Source organism: Panicum virgatum, chromosome 2K (assembly GCF_016808335.1).
Source record: "Panicum virgatum strain AP13 chromosome 2K, P.virgatum_v5, whole genome shotgun sequence".
In the NCBI taxonomy this organism is placed as follows: Eukaryota; Viridiplantae; Streptophyta; class Magnoliopsida; order Poales; family Poaceae; genus Panicum; species Panicum virgatum.
The window spans coordinates 13,766,013-13,785,076 of NC_053137.1; positions in this window are offsets into that span (position 1 = coordinate 13,766,013).

The following is a 19,064-nucleotide window of genomic DNA, read 5'->3' on the forward strand; positions in this document are numbered from 1 at the left end:
TCTGGATTACTCCCCTTTGGGAGTAACGAACATTGTAAATTTGTATCAGCCCTTGGGATGTCCTCTTTGTAGCTGAGATCGAGTGGTTTCGAGTGGTGAAACCATTGAGATCTGTGTATTTTCTTGTATTGGAATGTAACCCTCGTTATCGGATTTCCTTTGGAGTGAATCCCGAGGTTGCTGGCTGAAATAACTCTGAGAACTTGGTTCACGACCTTTGAACTTCTTGTTATTTACCGTACTGCCACGGGGTGTGCTTATTTAACTGCTCGAGTAGATCGAGGTTTAGCACGATTCCTTAGCCTTCTCCGCCACCGCCGACTCATCTGCTCTCGCCTCTGAGTGCCGCGAGAAACTAGCCACCGCTAGCCCCCAAGTGTGAAGTAAGAGAGAATCATCTTCTCGTCGCTTTTATGGCTCCCAAGAGATCTTTTGGAAGGGGGAAGGCGAGCGAGGGCACTGGCAATGAGGCAGAGGTCCAGGGATGGAAGTCGAGTAAGTGTACCGACTCCCATCTTTTGAATCTGGTAGAGAGTCATCTTCTTCAGCCTCGGAACGTGATCCATTGGAGGCGTTCGTTTGGGGAGTCTTTTCCTCATGAGGGGGGAAACGAATTTGTCGTTTTTCTTCCTCATGTTCTTTGGGGCCTCGGTTTTCCCGTTTCTGATTTCTTCCGAGGACTTCTTCACCATTGGGGGGTTCAAGTGCATCACTTGACCCCTAATTCTATTCTTCAATCTCGATTTTTGTTCATCTGTGTGAAGCTTTCTTGGGGATTGAGCCCCACTTTGATCTCTTCCAGTATTTATTCCATCTGAAGCCTCATCCCAATGACTCTACAATATATGTAGTTGGGGGAGCTGGGCTACAGTTCCGTCAGGGTAGGAAATCAAAGTATATCCCTTACGAGTTGAGTGACAAGGTCATCGAGTGGAAGGTGATGTGGTTTTATGTGAGGAATCTGTCTTCTTCTCTTCTTTTTCGTACTCCTAACCCCCCTGTGAAGAGGCCGAGTTGGAACTCCAGGGGAGGCAAGGCGGACCAAGTCAACTTTATTCTTGGGGAGATCGAGAGGTTGAAGGCGGATCACTAGATTACTGGTGTTTCCGTGGTAGCTCATTGGTCTCTTCGGAGGGTTCAGCCTCTACAAAGTTGGGTTCATCTTGCCTATCAGTATACGGGTGAGGAGGATCCCACTCGTTATACTCTGGAGAAGATCTCTGAGGACGAGTTGGAAGGGCGGGTGGCCGCACTTCTGAAGAACATAAACTGGAGGCCCAGTTTCTCTAGGGCATTCAGAGCTGGCAGGCGTCCTCGGGAGGTACTGCTTCGAGTAGTTGGCCATAGTTTAAATCGAGTAATTTTGTCGAGTAGTCGAGTTGATTTGGTGTGTTTCGTGCAGATTAACCTCGAACATTATCAGAGTAGGCCTCCGCTGCGCGAAGATGTGCCTTTGGCGCATACTGACTCAAGTGTGCATCTGACTTCTTTTGTCTTGTATTTTGGTTCAAATTGACCATTGGATCCTTGATTGATCGCAGTTGTATCTTGTTTGCAGGTCCGTCAGCTAGTCGGATGGCGTCGGATATCCAGGACCGGACAGCGGATGAGCCGGCAGTCGAGTCTTCAAGGACTCGGAAGCGGAGCGCAGCTTCTGCTGGGAGTAGTGATAGGTCAGTACTGGTTGGTACTTTTCTGAGGTGTTGCGTTTGATTTTGATGGCTTTTCCTTTCTTTAGGCCTCCTTCCCCTTCCAAGAGGCAGGCGGTGGGCTCTGCTGTGAGCCCGGCCATCACGACTCCCGCTGCACTAGCTGAATCTGGTGGGAGCGGCTCTGCTAAGGGGCAGAGTGCTTCGGGGCTGAGTGTGGTCCCGAAGTTTACTAAGCCAAAGAAATTCGTGCTGAAGCACTCCTCTCAGTAAGTGTGATAGTTGATTGACTGCTTGTATTAGTTTTTTTTTTGACTTTGTGGTTGAAGTGTTGGGTAGTTTTTGCAGCAATCCAGGTGCTCTGGGGATTGATGAATCGGAGAAGGGAATTTTTGATTCCCTTATGAACATTGCTCATTTGCCTCCCAGCCCGCCGAAGGAGGGCGATCGGGTGGTTGATTCTGCTGCTGGCATGGTGGAGACTCTGGTGGCTGAGGAGACGGGCCAGAAGTCTCTTGTTGCTGGCACTGGTGAGTGTCTTTTATGGGGTGTGGTCGAGTGGTTTTCTGTCATGTTTTGCTGATGTCTCTGTATTGTTCAGACAAGCAGACTGAGGATTCTCCAAAGAGTTCTGCGGCTGCTGGCAATGTTGACTTGATCTCGCTGGATGTGCCACGGCAGGAGGTGGAGAAGCCAGTCGAGGGGTCGACTGCTGTAGCCCAGGAGATTCTGGGCTGCCATTCCGCTCTTGCTGTAAGTAGCTTCTTGTGCTCGAGTACTTTTGTTGAGTTGTCGAGTACTCATTCTTGATTTTGTTTTGTTGACATAATCTGTCTAAACAAGTCGCTGAGCAGGCTGAGTTCCTTCGACGGACTGGGGAGGGTCTCCAGTTGACGGCTGACCAGGCGCTGTAGCTTGAGAAGATGGCTGCTCTTGAGAAGTCTTCTCGGGAGCAGTCGGAGATGGTCAAGCTTCTGGAGCCCGAGTTGAGGCTTTGGAGCAGGATAATTCTGCTCTTAAAGATAAGGCCTTCAAGCTGCAGGAGAAGGTGAAGGCTGCTGTCAAGGAGAAGAAGGGTATTATTTTCCTTCTTTTGTGTCCTTCGAGTAGTTTTCTTCTATTCTCATGTTTTCCTTGCTTTGACAGAGCTTAAAAGCTTGTTGTCACGAAAGGATAACGAGGTGATTGATCTGACCAATATTATGTATCGTCACGCAGATGCTGTGGAGAAGCTGACCAAGATCAAAGCTGATGCTGACAAGCAAACGGTTAGTGATATGAAGCAGATCAGGGAGCCATCCCAACAGTTGTCTGATCTTGAAGTGGTGGCTAAAGTAGTCGTCGATATGGTGGAGGATGAGGGAGCTGGCGAGAAGAGCCTGCTGGAGCATCTTCGTGAAGCCCCCCAGCGGCTCTATAGCTTCTTCTCCGACACTTTTAGAGAGTACTTAGCCCATGCCTTAGGATTAGTCAAGTCCTTTCTCCCTTCCACGAACTTGTCCCCTATTGGTGATGGGGTTGTCGTTGGCTGTTCAGAGGAGCAGTTTTCTAAGTATGTTGCGGAGATGAAGCCCATTGCTGATAGGATTATTAGTGGCTTGGAGCCGGCGCCAGAGTCTTGAACAGTTGTTTGTAATATTCTCTTGGCTTTTGTGTGGATGTGTGTCCACTGGAGTACTTTTGACATTCTGATGTACAATACTTTTTCTTTTAGTTGGCAGCTGATCAGCTGGTTGCCTTTTCATTGGCTATCTTGGGTTGTTTGTTCGAGTGCTGTAGTGGTCGACTTGCTTGTCATCCTGTAGATGAGTAGTTCCTTCCTTAGGAAATGGAGAGATTGTTTGAGTACCGTCGTAGTCGATTGGTCTCTGTTACTGAGATTGGTAATTCCTTCTTGGAGGATAGAGCTCTTGTCTCTTCATAGGTCGAGTACTGTAGTAGTCGACGAGTTGTCATCTCATGGATGAATAATTCTTCTTGTGAAGTAGAGATCTTGTCTTGGTTTGAGTCGAATACTATAGTGGTCGACTGGTTGATGCCTCATATGAGAAAATCCTCTTGGGAAATAGGGAGCTTGTCCCGTCCGATGGTCGAGTACCGGAGTAGTTGATAATTTGTCGCCTCATGGACGAAGAAATTCCTCTTTAGAGATAGGGACCTTGTCCCATCCGAAGATCGAGTACCGTATTAGTCGATAATTTGTCACCTCATGGACGAGGAGTTCCTCTTGGGAGATAGGGAGCTTGTCCCATCTGAAGATCGAGTATCGTAGTAGTCGATAATTTGTCGCCTCATGGACGAAGAAATTCCTCTTGAGAGATAGGGACCTTGTCCCATCCGAAGATCGAGTACCGTAGTAGTCAATAATTTGTCGCCTCATGGACGAAGAGTTCCTCTTGGAAAATAGGGAGCTTGCCCCATCGAGTACTGTAGTAGTCGATCGATTGTCGCCTCATGGACGAAAAAATTCCTCTTGGAAAATAGGGAGCTTTCACAACACTGTAGTAGTTTAACAGTTCACTTGTCAGCATCTGATGGCCAAGAGATGACAGTCAGTGCTACAGAGCCTTCTGGTTTCCTTCATCAGATGGAGGCTAGACCCACGGATGGTATTCGCGTGGTGTCTGAATTCCCGGATGTCTTTTCGGAGGACTTGCCAGAAGAAGGAAGAAGAGTTGATGAAGACCTATCCTGATCTCTTTGCTAGCCAGCCCAGAATCTCGGGACGAGATTCCTGTAAGGGGGTAGGATTTGTAACACCCTAAGTTAAATTTCAATGTTTAATAATAAATTTAATTGGTTTATTTAATTCTTCTAAGGATTTAATTTGCTTAGCTTGCATTTAATCTAATTTTTGTTCCTTAATTAATTAAAATTTATCATAGGTTTAAATTTTGGTTGCATTCATGCTGGTGCATAATTTTATTTGAGTGTGGTTTGAATTCAAATTCAAATTTGAATTCAAACTTTGTTTGAATTAGAAATAGAAAAGAGGAATAGAGAAGGAAAGAAGGAAACCAAAACTCAACCCAGACCCGGCCCAGCAGCTAACCAGTCCGGCCCAAACCTCATCTCCCCTCTCTTTTCCCGAAGCCCAGCCCTCCACTTCGGCCCAGCAGGCCCAACCCCAGCTCCGCGGCCCAGCTCTTTCTCCCGCAAGCAGCCCAGCCCTCCCTCCTTGCCTTCAGCTCAGCAGCCAGCGCAAACCCCGCTTCACCGCGTGCGCGCAGCCCAGCCTTGGCCCGCTCCGCGTGCCCCCAGCCCCGCGACCGGCCCAGAACCGCGAGCCAACCCCGTCTCTCTCTCCGCTGCATCAGCCCGCAACCGCGTCGCTCAACCCGCTCAGCACCGCTCCGCAGCACGCGCTCGCCCGGCCCAGTCACCCTCGCCTTCAGCCCACGCGGAGCTTTCGCCCGCACCGTGTCCGCCTGCCAACTGGGCCCCGCGCGTCAGTCGCCCCTCCCACGCCCGCGCGTCACCTTTTCTTCCTCGTCTCGCTGACCGGCTGGGCCCGCTGTCAGTATCTTCTCCTTCCTCCCGCGAGATCTTCGCCGGACTCCCCGCTTCACCCGCGCTGCGTCCGGCTGCCCCGTGGGCCACCCCGGGCCTTGCAGGGCCAATCGCCAGCTACCCTCGCACCTTCCCCTTCTAGAAGCTACCCTAACAGGATCACGCGGCGCCGTCATCGGTCCGATTTCCCCGTGCGCAGCCCAGCCGCGAATCACGGCGAGAGATCGCCGGGCGCGCACGCCGAGGACCCCCAGATCCTTGCCTTTAAACACCCAAGACCCTCCCCTGCGCTCTCACGAGGCCATATCGTAGCCGCCGCCCCGAATCCCATCACATCCACCCCCACCACCGCTGCGCAAGCATGTGCGCCGCCGCAATCTCCCATCTTCGATGACCGCTGGACCTCCCTGACCCCTCCACCGGCCTCTCAGCTCTACCCCGAGGCTTCCCGCGGAGTCCAGAGGCCCGGAGGACCCTTTCGGCGCCACTTCTCCGAGCTCCTACCCGATCGCCGCCCGTGTGCCGCCGCGGAACATCACCGTCGCTGCCTTTGTGCCGTTTTCCCCATCAAGACAGAGCTCGGTGAGCTGCATCCCAACCTCCTCCTTCCTCTGTGCATGTTCCCTTGGCACGGGATGCACCCTAGCTGTCCGGGCGCCGCGCGCCGGCGTTGCGCCGCCGCACAGGGCCGCTGCCGCCCTTGCCCGCCCCACTCCGGGCCTTCCCGAGGTCCAAAAAGACCCCAGGTGGACTACGCATGGCGCGTAGTCCGTCCTAGAGCTGATAACGTGCCGAAGAGAGCCCAGGAACGCCGGTTAGGCCAAGTCCAGCAACCCTCCGCCGCGGAGCAGAGCTCCGGCGGCCTTCCGCCGCCGGTCACGCTCCCACCCCACCACAGCCATCCGATCGTGAGTGAATGATCTAGATTAGATCAAGGACCCATTAGATCTACACCGTTAGATCGAGATCCAGCGGCCCTCGTTCGTGCGTACCGGTTCGGGGTGGCGATTTTATTAAAGAGCCCCCGGAGTTTCCCTGATTCAACCCGAGCTCCTGGCCAGTTCAAAAGAAATTAGATTTAGGTCCTGTTTTTAGCACTTAACACCCTGAGTTCCTTTAAATTAGAACCCGCAGTCCGCCCTTGGCAGTTTTGCGTGCTAACCCCTGCAGCTAACCTTTAATTACGTTTAGGCCCTCGGTTTTTGCAGAAAACCCCCTGAAACTTCAGTTTTCTTACAAATAAGCCCCTGAACCTTGTTTTAGGCCTAGTTTATGCGTTTTAACTCCGTTTTAAGCGTTCTTTATATCCACGCGATCGTTGTAACGCGTAGAATAGTTCTAGAGTAGTTTTGTGCGCTGTTTTCATGTATTGTTGTACTGTTTCTTAGTTTTTGTTAGTGTTTGCTTGTATGTTTAATTTTTGTGCATTGTTTTGGCCATGTGTTCGTGAGTAGACGTTGATCCATCTGAGGAGCCCCAGTACCAGTACCCGGAGCAGCCGTCTTCGGATCAGTTTGAGCAGCAGCAGGAGCAGTACGAGGAAGGCAAGTATAACATGAACAACCTATCACCTTTAAATACAATTTCATACTGCATTTTAATACTGTATGCCTTTAAGGTTTTCCTAGCCAGTTTATATCCTTTATATATACCTTTGGGTCGCATTTTGGTTAGTTGTGCTAGGTTGCTGCGCTATAACACACTTTGGTCCTTTTAATTAATTTGTTTAATGTTTTACTTGAACTTAATTCTGAGAGTGGCACTCTGTGTGGCTTGAGTGGCTCACTTCTCGTTAAAAGATGTTTTTTTAGAAACATGGTTTAGGGGGCCAGCACGGTGCTTACTGCTTGGTTGGCCACTCTCCATAAGGACCGGTTCATAGAGCGACAACCTGGGACAACAGCGCTACCACAAGGCTAGAATGGGATAGACTTGGCGTAATAACTAGATCTTTTTGGTTTGGAGTAACTTACCTGCGGGGCAAGAGTAGCAAGCTTCAATGGTCCCTGCTCCTCCGGCTTGGTCTGTGCTACGTGCTTGTACCCCTGGAGGTGGGCCCCATCGTCGCCGACCTAACTCTCGCGGTTACGCCTTACCAACGAGATTCTTTTTAAAGGCCTCGTAGTGAGTCGCTGGCCATCTCACCTAAGGAAGTGTGATGAACAACTGGCGTAGCTCACGACTTGTGGGTAAAGATGTGCAACCTCTGCAGAGTGTAAAACTGGTATACTAGCCGTGCTCACGGTTATGAGCGGCCCAGATCCTCCTTTTGATTAGTGAAGTTATCTCTTTCCGACGAGGGAGGTGCTTCTCGGGGTTTACCTTGGTGGCTTGGTCTTGGTTTGGATCTCAGTAGTAGTATAATTAAATTTGATTAATTACTATGTAACTGGGTAAATGGTAATTCATCAACTCGTAGTAAATAGCTTTAATAAAATTTTGCCAACACTTAAAAGCTAATGCAGTTGAGTCAGCCAGCCTAGAGCCTCATAGTTTGTGTTATACTTGTTGAGTACAAGTTGTGTACTCACTCTTGCCTCTTCTCTACTTTTTTCCTCTTGGCTACGCTACTGCTGCTCAGTTCCTGCCGACACGAGGGAGTTCGTCCAGCGCTACCAGGACTACGAGGACTTCTAGGTGTTTGTCTCCCAGTCGACGTCCCTGTGGCGCCCTGCTTCAGCTTCGGAGAGCTTTTATCATATTTTCTACTTCGCTTCCGCTGTATCAGACATCTTGTCATTATTGTAATAAATAACATTCGTATTCGCTTTATTATATCTTTTTACGTGATATGTGCTATGATATACTGTTCATTCTGTTGTATATACGTGTGACTTGATCCTGGCACGTATATGATTGCTCGGTTTATGATCTTTTATAAACCGGGTGTTACAGAGTGGTATCAGAGCCATATCGACTGTAGGACGAAGCCTAGATAGAACTGGTCGAGTTTTAGGACTTCTTCTCACCAATCCTTGCCTGCTGAAACTATTTTACTATTATACCCCTTGACTTCTATTACTTTTTACCCGTCTAGCCTTGATTTCTCCCTCTGAAGAATATATTTCGTAGATTTTGGCCTGAATCAGTCATCTGACCACCATGAGCATAGGTAGGTAACCCTTTTATAATAATACGATAGCACGCTCTGCGACGCGTTGTGTTAGTCGAGTCGTGTGTTAAACTCGGCTAAGTTGTGAAAGTTGTCTGCTTGTTATTATGCTACATGTTTGATTTGGATTTTTGAATGATTGCATAGTGTAGTAGTTAAATTTGTTTAAAGAAAATCACTCAGATGTTAAAGTTAACTAATTAATAAAATGAGTTAGATCGTTGGGGGTAAAAACCATCCACTCTATCCTCTCTACCTTATCCTGCCTTGGGTTTCTTCTGTCTTACTTGTTGAGAAGAAAGGTAGTGTGAAGAGGAGGTGATATCCAGAGCTCCACCGACGAGGACGTCGGTTTCTGTAAGGGGGTAGGGATGTGACACCCCGGCCTACAACTAGTACAAGAGAAGTTGAGAATCTCTCAGACGAAACCGAAGAGTTATGCTCTAGTTCCTAGTTCCCGGATTTATGTGACATTTATCTGGAGTTATCAGTAGTAATGCCTGAGCAGTGTTATCTAAATAGGATAGAACCTTAAATAATGGAGTTTTCTCTCTTCCTTGACCTTACCCATCTGTGTTTCCTTTTGCCCCAGCTCAGATGTCGGCAGAACAAAAAGACCTTGGAGACAGTGCAATGGGTGATGGTGAGAAAACTTGCCAGTGTTGCCAATTCTATGGTGTTCCTTGTCGTCAAGTTCGTGCGACTGAAGATGAAGCCACAACTAAAAGGAACCAGAGGTTGTTCTCCGGTACAAAGAGAAAGATGCCTCATCAAGGGCAGCTAGCGGAGGATTCCCTTTTCCTTGACGGTCCATCGGTCGGAGAGCTACAGACCATGCCAAAGAGAAAGGATCCTAAGTGCTCTAGAGATACACAGGTCGAGAATCAAGCTCTCCATGATTATGTTGATGGGTTGACTACCACTATGAATGTGATCCAGCCACGCGGTCGCAAGGAGTCCAAAGAGCAAGCAGCAGAAATAATGCAAGATGTGAAGATAAGTTCACAGGGAGGTCGACGAAGAAGCGCCATTCACCGCCACCGCATGTGCTACAAATGCGGGCAGAAAGGTCATTATGCTAAAAGTTGTCCAGCACCTCAGGCTCCACGGCAGGCAGGACAGCAGGGGCGCCCAGCCCAACCCAGGGCGCCACGACAGGGGAAGGTGAACCACGTGACGGCCGAGTCAGCAGCCGAGGCTCCTAACGTGGTTATTGGTACATTCATGGTCAACTCTTATCCAGCTACAGTGCTTTTCGATACCGGTGCTACTCATTCTTTCATTTCCAAGTCATTTGCCGAGCAGCATCGTATACCAGTTTCGTGTATGAAGACAGCTATGGTAGTTACCTCACCTGGGGGCCAGATACACACATGCTCTATATGCTCCAGAGTCAGTATTGTCCTAAGGGGGGCGGAATTTCGCACTGGTTTGGTCGTCATTGATTCCTCGGGGATAGATGTGATTCTGGGCATGGAGACCCTTACCAGATGGGGAGTCCGTATTGATTGTGCTCAGCAGACAGTTCACTTGTCAGCATCTGATGGCCAAGAGATGACAGTCAGTGCTACAGAGCCTTCTGGTTTCCTTCATCAGATGGAGGCTAGACCCACGGATGGTATTCGCGTGGTGTCTGAATTCCCGGATGTCTTTTCGGAGGACTTGCCAGAAGAAGGAAGAAGAGTTGATGAAGACCTATCCTGATCTCTTTGCTAGCCAGCCCAGAATCTCGGGACGAGATTCCTGTAAGGGGGTAGGATTTGTAACACCCTAAGTTAAATTTCAATGTTTAATAATAAATTTAATTGGTTTATTTAATTCTTCTAAGGATTTAATTTGCTTAGCTTGCATTTAATCTAATTTTTGTTCCTTAATTAATTAAAATTTATCATAGGTTTAAATTTTGGTTGCATTCATGCTGGTGCATAATTTTATTTGAGTGTGGTTTGAATTCAAATTCAAATTTGAATTCAAACTTTGTTTGAATTAGAAATAGAAAAGAGGAATAGAGAAGGAAAGAAGGAAACCAAAACTCAACCCAGACCCGGCCCAGCAGCTAACCAGTCCGGCCCAAACCTCATCTCCCCTCTCTTTTCCCGAAGCCCAGCCCTCCACTTCGGCCCAGCAGGCCCAACCCCAGCTCCGCGGCCCAGCTCTTTCTCCCGCAAGCAGCCCAGCCCTCCCTCCTTGCCTTCAGCTCAGCAGCCAGCGCAAACCCCGCTTCACCGCGTGCGCGCAGCCCAGCCTTGGCCCGCTCCGCGTGCCCCCAGCCCCGCGACCGGCCCAGAACCGCGAGCCAACCCCGTCTCTCTCTCCGCTGCATCAGCCCGCAACCGCGTCGCTCAACCCGCTCAGCACCGCTCCGCAGCACGCGCTCGCCCGGCCCAGTCACCCTCGCCTTCAGCCCACGCGGAGCTTTCGCCCGCACCGTGTCCGCCTGCCAACTGGGCCCCGCGCGTCAGTCGCCCCTCCCACGCCCGCGCGTCACCTTTTCTTCCTCGTCTCGCTGACCGGCTGGGCCCGCTGTCAGTATCTTCTCCTTCCTCCCGCGAGATCTTCGCCGGACTCCCCGCTTCACCCGCGCTGCGTCCGGCTGCCCCGTGGGCCACCCCGGGCCTTGCAGGGCCAATCGCCAGCTACCCTCGCACCTTCCCCTTCTAGAAGCTACCCTAACAGGATCACGCGGCGCCGTCATCGGTCCGATTTCCCCGTGCGCAGCCCAGCCGCGAATCACGGCGAGAGATCGCCGGGCGCGCACGCCGAGGACCCCCAGATCCTTGCCTTTAAACACCCAAGACCCTCCCCTGCGCTCTCACGAGGCCATATCGTAGCCGCCGCCCCGAATCCCATCACATCCACCCCCACCACCGCTGCGCAAGCATGTGCGCCGCCGCAATCTCCCATCTTCGATGACCGCTGGACCTCCCTGACCCCTCCACCGGCCTCTCAGCTCTACCCCGAGGCTTCCCGCGGAGTCCAGAGGCCCGGAGGACCCTTTCGGCGCCACTTCTCCGAGCTCCTACCCGATCGCCGCCCGTGTGCCGCCGCGGAACATCACCGTCGCTGCCTTTGTGCCGTTTTCCCCATCAAGACAGAGCTCGGTGAGCTGCATCCCAACCTCCTCCTTCCTCTGTGCATGTTCCCTTGGCACGGGATGCACCCTAGCTGTCCGGGCGCCGCGCGCCGGCGTTGCGCCGCCGCACAGGGCCGCTGCCGCCCTTGCCCGCCCCACTCCGGGCCTTCCCGAGGTCCAAAAAGACCCCAGGTGGACTACGCATGGCGCGTAGTCCGTCCTAGAGCTGATAACGTGCCGAAGAGAGCCCAGGAACGCCGGTTAGGCCAAGTCCAGCAACCCTCCGCCGCGGAGCAGAGCTCCGGCGGCCTTCCGCCGCCGGTCACGCTCCCACCCCACCACAGCCATCCGATCGTGAGTGAATGATCTAGATTAGATCAAGGACCCATTAGATCTACACCGTTAGATCGAGATCCAGCGGCCCTCGTTCGTGCGTACCGGTTCGGGGTGGCGATTTTATTAAAGAGCCCCCGGAGTTTCCCTGATTCAACCCGAGCTCCTGGCCAGTTCAAAAGAAATTAGATTTAGGTCCTGTTTTTAGCACTTAACACCCTGAGTTCCTTTAAATTAGAACCCGCAGTCCGCCCTTGGCAGTTTTGCGTGCTAACCCCTGCAGCTAACCTTTAATTACGTTTAGGCCCTCGGTTTTTGCAGAAAACCCCCTGAAACTTCAGTTTTCTTACAAATAAGCCCCTGAACCTTGTTTTAGGCCTAGTTTATGCGTTTTAACTCCGTTTTAAGCGTTCTTTATATCCACGCGATCGTTGTAACGCGTAGAATAGTTCTAGAGTAGTTTTGTGCGCTGTTTTCATGTATTGTTGTACTGTTTCTTAGTTTTTGTTAGTGTTTGCTTGTATGTTTAATTTTTGTGCATTGTTTTGGCCATGTGTTCGTGAGTAGACGTTGATCCATCTGAGGAGCCCCAGTACCAGTACCCGGAGCAGCCGTCTTCGGATCAGTTTGAGCAGCAGCAGGAGCAGTACGAGGAAGGCAAGTATAACATGAACAACCTATCACCTTTAAATACAATTTCATACTGCATTTTAATACTGTATGCCTTTAAGGTTTTCCTAGCCAGTTTATATCCTTTATATATACCTTTGGGTCGCATTTTGGTTAGTTGTGCTAGGTTGCTGCGCTATAACACACTTTGGTCCTTTTAATTAATTTGTTTAATGTTTTACTTGAACTTAATTCTGAGAGTGGCACTCTGTGTGGCTTGAGTGGCTCACTTCTCGTTAAAAGATGTTTTTTTAGAAACATGGTTTAGGGGGCCAGCACGGTGCTTACTGCTTGGTTGGCCACTCTCCATAAGGACCGGTTCATAGAGCGACAACCTGGGACAACAGCGCTACCACAAGGCTAGAATGGGATAGACTTGGCGTAATAACTAGATCTTTTTGGTTTGGAGTAACTTACCTGCGGGGCAAGAGTAGCAAGCTTCAATGGTCCCTGCTCCTCCGGCTTGGTCTGTGCTACGTGCTTGTACCCCTGGAGGTGGGCCCCATCGTCGCCGACCTAACTCTCGCGGTTACGCCTTACCAACGAGATTCTTTTTAAAGGCCTCGTAGTGAGTCGCTGGCCATCTCACCTAAGGAAGTGTGATGAACAACTGGCGTAGCTCACGACTTGTGGGTAAAGATGTGCAACCTCTGCAGAGTGTAAAACTGGTATACTAGCCGTGCTCACGGTTATGAGCGGCCCAGATCCTCCTTTTGATTAGTGAAGTTATCTCTTTCCGACGAGGGAGGTGCTTCTCGGGGTTTACCTTGGTGGCTTGGTCTTGGTTTGGATCTCAGTAGTAGTATAATTAAATTTGATTAATTACTATGTAACTGGGTAAATGGTAATTCATCAACTCGTAGTAAATAGCTTTAATAAAATTTTGCCAACACTTAAAAGCTAATGCAGTTGAGTCAGCCAGCCTAGAGCCTCATAGTTTGTGTTATACTTGTTGAGTACAAGTTGTGTACTCACTCTTGCCTCTTCTCTACTTTTTTCCTCTTGGCTACGCTACTGCTGCTCAGTTCCTGCCGACACGAGGGAGTTCGTCCAGCGCTACCAGGACTACGAGGACTTCTAGGTGTTTGTCTCCCAGTCGACGTCCCTGTGGCGCCCTGCTTCAGCTTCGGAGAGCTTTTATCATATTTTCTACTTCGCTTCCGCTGTATCAGACATCTTGTCATTATTGTAATAAATAACATTCGTATTCGCTTTATTATATCTTTTTACGTGATATGTGCTATGATATACTGTTCATTCTGTTGTATATACGTGTGACTTGATCCTGGCACGTATATGATTGCTCGGTTTATGATCTTTTATAAACCGGGTGTTACACAAGCTCCGCGAGAAATACCTCGATCACCAAGATCGCCTAGGTGATGCCAATCACCAAGAGTAACAAGCTAGGGCCTTCACTTGAGCAAGAACCGATCACCAAGAACGGATGCACACAAGCTTCTCTCTACTCAAGTCCTTAGTCTTGCTTCTTGATTGATTGAATGAACAAGTATGTGAAAGATGAAGCTCAAGGTGGCTCTCAACAATGTATGAGTGTATGAATGTATCCATGTGTTAAGAGTAGCAAAATGACCCATTGGAGGGGTATATATAGGCAGCTCACACAAATAGAGCCGTTGGAGAAAAGCTGCCAGAAAACTGCATAGCGCCGGTTCATCCGACGATCCTCCAATAGCCAGCGTCGGTTTAACCGATGAATGTAAACTGCCCCTTCTGAAAACTAGCCGTTACAACTTGAGCAGATTAACCGACGTATCATCGGTTTAACCGGTGAGTGTAGTTGTCCACTGATCAACTGAAAAACCAAGTCTCTGGATAACTGCACCGACGTTAACTCAAAACCATCGTCGGTTTAACCGGTGAGAACAACTTCAGAAATCCCTGGAAAAACCATCTCACTGGCCAATTGCACCGACGTCCCAATTCAAACAGCGTCGGTTTAACCGGTGTATAGAACCTTGAAACACCCTGGAAAAACCAACTCTGGACTAATGCACCGACGTTAAATTCAAACACGTCGGTTTAACCGGTGTATTGACTTGTCCAGACTCTGCTGACTTCGTTTAACCGACGTATAGAAAAGTGAAGGCGTCGGTTAAACCAGTGTATAGACTTTTTCCTGATTTTGCCTTTTCTGATTTGAGTCTTGATTGAAATCCAAATATTCTTGAGATATAAGTTGAAAACCACTTATTTGAACTTCTGTAAACCTGAGTGACCATAGTGTGCATCCATTTTGATTGACCATGTCCATGCTCAAGTTACTTGGCCTTAACCCCTCTTAATAGTGCGATCACTACAAAACTATAAAACCTATACTAACCTAAGTGTCCTTCTCAACCTTATGACACTTAGGACTAGAAAGATCCTTAGTCTTGACATATAATTAAGTTGAAAACCGAGATCGCCTTTTTGAATAATGAAATTGAGGGGTCTCTTTTGACATATGACCAAATGAGCGATAATGATCTATTAAGCTGCACAAACTCATTACTCACAATAATGGTTGTTATTAATCACCGAAATATACCTTGAGGGCCTAGATGCTTACATCGTGGCGCCGCTTTCGGGAGTTGTACCCATAGATATCGGGTATCTGGTAATTAGATGTTGGGCTATATGCTTCAACTTCTTCGTGGTCTTCCCCTTTGTTGATGATGACTATTTTCGCACTGCGACCAATATTGATAACATTGTGCAGGTCGCTGTTGGAATAGTCAAAGGAGTCGCCAAGTTGTTGATGGTGCTCTGAATTGAGAATCATCTTCGGGTTGTTGTCCAGATGGACAGTGACTATGATTCCTGGTGGAGGAGGAGGAATTTCATAGCTAGTTGCTGCTGCTTCACTCATCTCTGGTTCAGAAAGGAATTCATCGTAATCCAGGTCTTCCAGCTTGTAGAATTAGCTTTTCGGTTTGTATCATCCGAAAGAAAGGCCATAAAAATTTCACAATTGTGATTGCGAATTTTTGGATTGACGATGTCTTCTTTGAGCAGAAGGCCCTGCTGGAATGGTAGTTCTTCATCTTCTGAGAATTGCTGCTTCTCTCTGAGGATCTGCAGTTCCATTTTTGTAGTGATTGTGGAAGTCGACTCCTTGTCGGATTCAGCTTTCTTGTCCGAATCTGGTTGTAGCATGATTCGGTTTCTTTTGAGGGCTTGGTCCGAATCTGGAGAGAGTCCAAGAGTATGTCGAAGAAGGTCTTCATCGTATGGGAGGGTATCTACTGGGAACCATCCGCCTTCGATTCAGACCGAAAGTTCATTTATGAATTTATCATATTTTTCCAAATTGTGACGTTCCTTCAGAGAAAATAGCCGCGGCATGCGGTGATCTTCTTGCAGAGTAGGGGAATTTGGAGTTTGGATGAGGTTGCACCAGCGACTCATGTAGTCTTCGATTGAAACAGAGTCTTCTGCGGGGTGGGATTGTGATAGATTTTGATCCAATTGAGTCAGTGAGTTGTCTTGTGAATCGTCCCACAGTTTCTTCACTTTGGATTGCTCCCAGAGAGTTTCGAGCTTGTCGGGATTGGTTAATCCTTCCATAAACAAGTCGATGTCATGTGACCATTCGGCTAGTTCATCTTCAGAGATTGGTTCAACCAATTCTTCTAGATATTTGATGAAAGGTTGGTCTTGTTCCAGCTCTGCAGAGTTGAAATCCCACTGGTTGGAGAATTCTTCGTGAGAAGTGTTGATGTTAAACGTGTCTTCAGCTAACTGAAGGCAGTGTTTGACCTTCTCATCGATATTATCGATGTTCGAAAAAGTGTTCTTCGACGGCTTCTTTCTGCGAGTAGTTTTCTTGAAGCTGGTCATTGACTTTTTCTTTTGAGGACTTGGTTCAGTGAGGCGGGTGCTATTGGAAAGTTGAATTTTTCTACTCATGGAAGCTTCTTGCTTGGTGTCTTCTAGCAGTCTTTCCAGGTCCTCTTCTAATTTGGAGAGTGTTTTGGTTTTGGTTACGTCGAATTCGGGTTTTCTCTGAGAATCCGACTTCTTCGAATTGGTCGACGAAGTCGTCGAGTTCGCGGCTTCAAAAACTTCTGGGGTGTTTCGGTCAATTGGGCAGCTTTTGAAGCTGCCTGATCCGTTGGCGATGAAGATCCAGGAGCCAGCGCGGAAAGAAACGCCTTCCAAAGTCATGGAGTTGTCGTCGAGAAAAGTCATCGAATTCTTCTGACGGTCGTTGGCGAGATGCCCCACGGTGGGCATCAGCTGTCGGTGTTTTACCGTCGGGTTCTCCGAGGAGTATCCCGAGGAGAGTGGTTATGAGTAGGGACTCGCCGAGATCAGAATGCGATGGTGCAAGGAACATAAAGATTTAGACAGGTTCAGGCCGCCGGAGCGTAATACCCTACGTCCTGTGTGGTGGTTTGTATTCCCTCTGGTATTGTTCGATGTTTTGGAGGGGTCCCTGCTCGCTCTTATATGATCTGGGGGAGCAGGGTTACATGGAAATTCTAGTCGAGTTCTGTTTGGATTCTAGTCCGAGAGGTTCGGCTAGTTCCCGAGACCATCAACTAGTTCTACTCCTATTCGGGTAGATACAAAAGAGGTAGGGCGTATCCATGTGCTATACCCTACTCTAGAATATTCCGTCCTGATGAGCAGTCCTGCTGCCCCACGTCTGATAGGCAAGTATTCGCCAAGCTCCAGAAAGTCAACCAAGCATGCCTGTCAATTTGACTTGCAATTGACAAGGAATAAATAAAAGTTAAATCTTAGAGCGTATCAGCTGGAATTCCGAATATCTCTCACACAAATCATATCGGCAAGCTCTGCCAATAAGGAAAATGACAAAAGAATATTAAATGCAGGTGCGGAGTAAATAAACGCGTTGGCAGGCTAGTCGATGCGGAAAACGACAAATTCAGCTTGCGGGAGCCGATTGCACGTGTCTAACAAGATCTAAGCTACGAATGTGTAACTCACACGATGTTGCTTGATAATGCTCGAAATAGATCTAAACCGGCCTTTGTGATAACAAGAAATTATTGCAAATTCTGTAGCCGATCTAATATATTTCTAAGCAGATAAATGTGATAATGGCAAAAAACATAGGAAAAACCTACAAATCTAGCCGATATCGGTAAATTGTGAATAAATCTAGACGAAAAAACAGAGATGCGCTGAGATCAAAGTCTTGATAAACTCGATAACTTTTGAATAGATTTGAACGAAGCTACAGCGATACGCCCGGTAGCTAAATCTCAAATTTACTCGGTAAAATGAAAATTCACCATCAAATCAAGTCGCTCGAATGTGAGACGTCCTTGATCGACTTGAAAGAACTTGCTAAAAAGAAAAAAACGAAGCCGCCGACAGAAAAATAAATTGCAAGGAAATTGTAAAGGGTTGTTGTATTGGATGTGTATCAACTTTTTTTGGTCCCGTACAACTGATATATATAGCCTACGCTAACAAGTCCTAGCCGATTACGCCAAACACATTACTTGACTAAAAAGACTGTCTAAAATAAACTATCTAAAATTACAACCGAATCATCAGAATTCTCATAAAGCTTGGACTTTCCTTTCCTTCTAACTCATCGGCAACTTTCATCGACCGATCACCGGATCATGCGGATCAACATCTTCATAGAATATTCTTCTGGCCCGTCGGCTGCAGCCCCATCGGCCGGCCCTGATCCTGTACATGTTTTGGTTTTTTCCCAATTGGCAATCTTTTCTTGATATCGTCACCTTCCTTGACACGTGTCAAAAAATAGTGTCAACACAACGCATGCATAGGTCAGCTGGGAGTGAAATCTTACTATTACTAATAGTAGGCTTTTTTGAAGCCTCCAGGTGAAGCCACCTAGGATCCAAGGTGGCCAGTCTGAAAAATATAGAGAAATCCTACAAATTCTCACAAAAATCAGAAACATCCGGCCATCACTTCGGCAACTCTAATCATAATAGCTATTGGATCTGTTTTTTTAATAAATTACTCACCTTTGTCATTATGAAAATAGACTATAGTAACCCCTAAACATATATCTAAGTTACCCACATCTGCTATTATAAAAAAATAATTTAAAGTAACCCCTAATCTTTATGTAAATTACCCACTTATACCATTATAAAATAATATCATATAACCCCCTAAATTTTTATATATATTATCTAATGACAACATAATAAAAAGTTAAAATAAACACAAAATCTGGATCAAAACTATATTATTATAATAAAATCTTAAAACGCAACCATATAAAATTATAAATTACTATTCCTACCATCATTATATATTATTTATGTTATTATTTGTATAAAAATACTAATGTGTGTGTCAGCATATATTCATGTATAACAGTATAAGAGAAGAGATAAGAATACCAATTTGCATGTTATTTACATAGCTCAAACAAAATATTCAATTAAATACATATCAAACACATATGGATGTGTGATGCAAAGTGAGAAAAAATTGTTAGTAACTAAACCTATCGCATTTATTACAATTACATAATGATTAATATGTATCTTTATAATGCTATATTAGAATATTTTATTGGTTAAAGAGAGCATGAGATATATAATTATTAGATATTTTTAACTAGCCTGTGCGGGAGCATGTGTTTGACGACTAGTTATACATAATCGTGTAAAAAAGTAGCCGGTAGAATAAAACATTGTAGACATGTGTTGTGCTGCTTGTTTAATTTGTTCCACTGTCGTCTGTGAGCCGC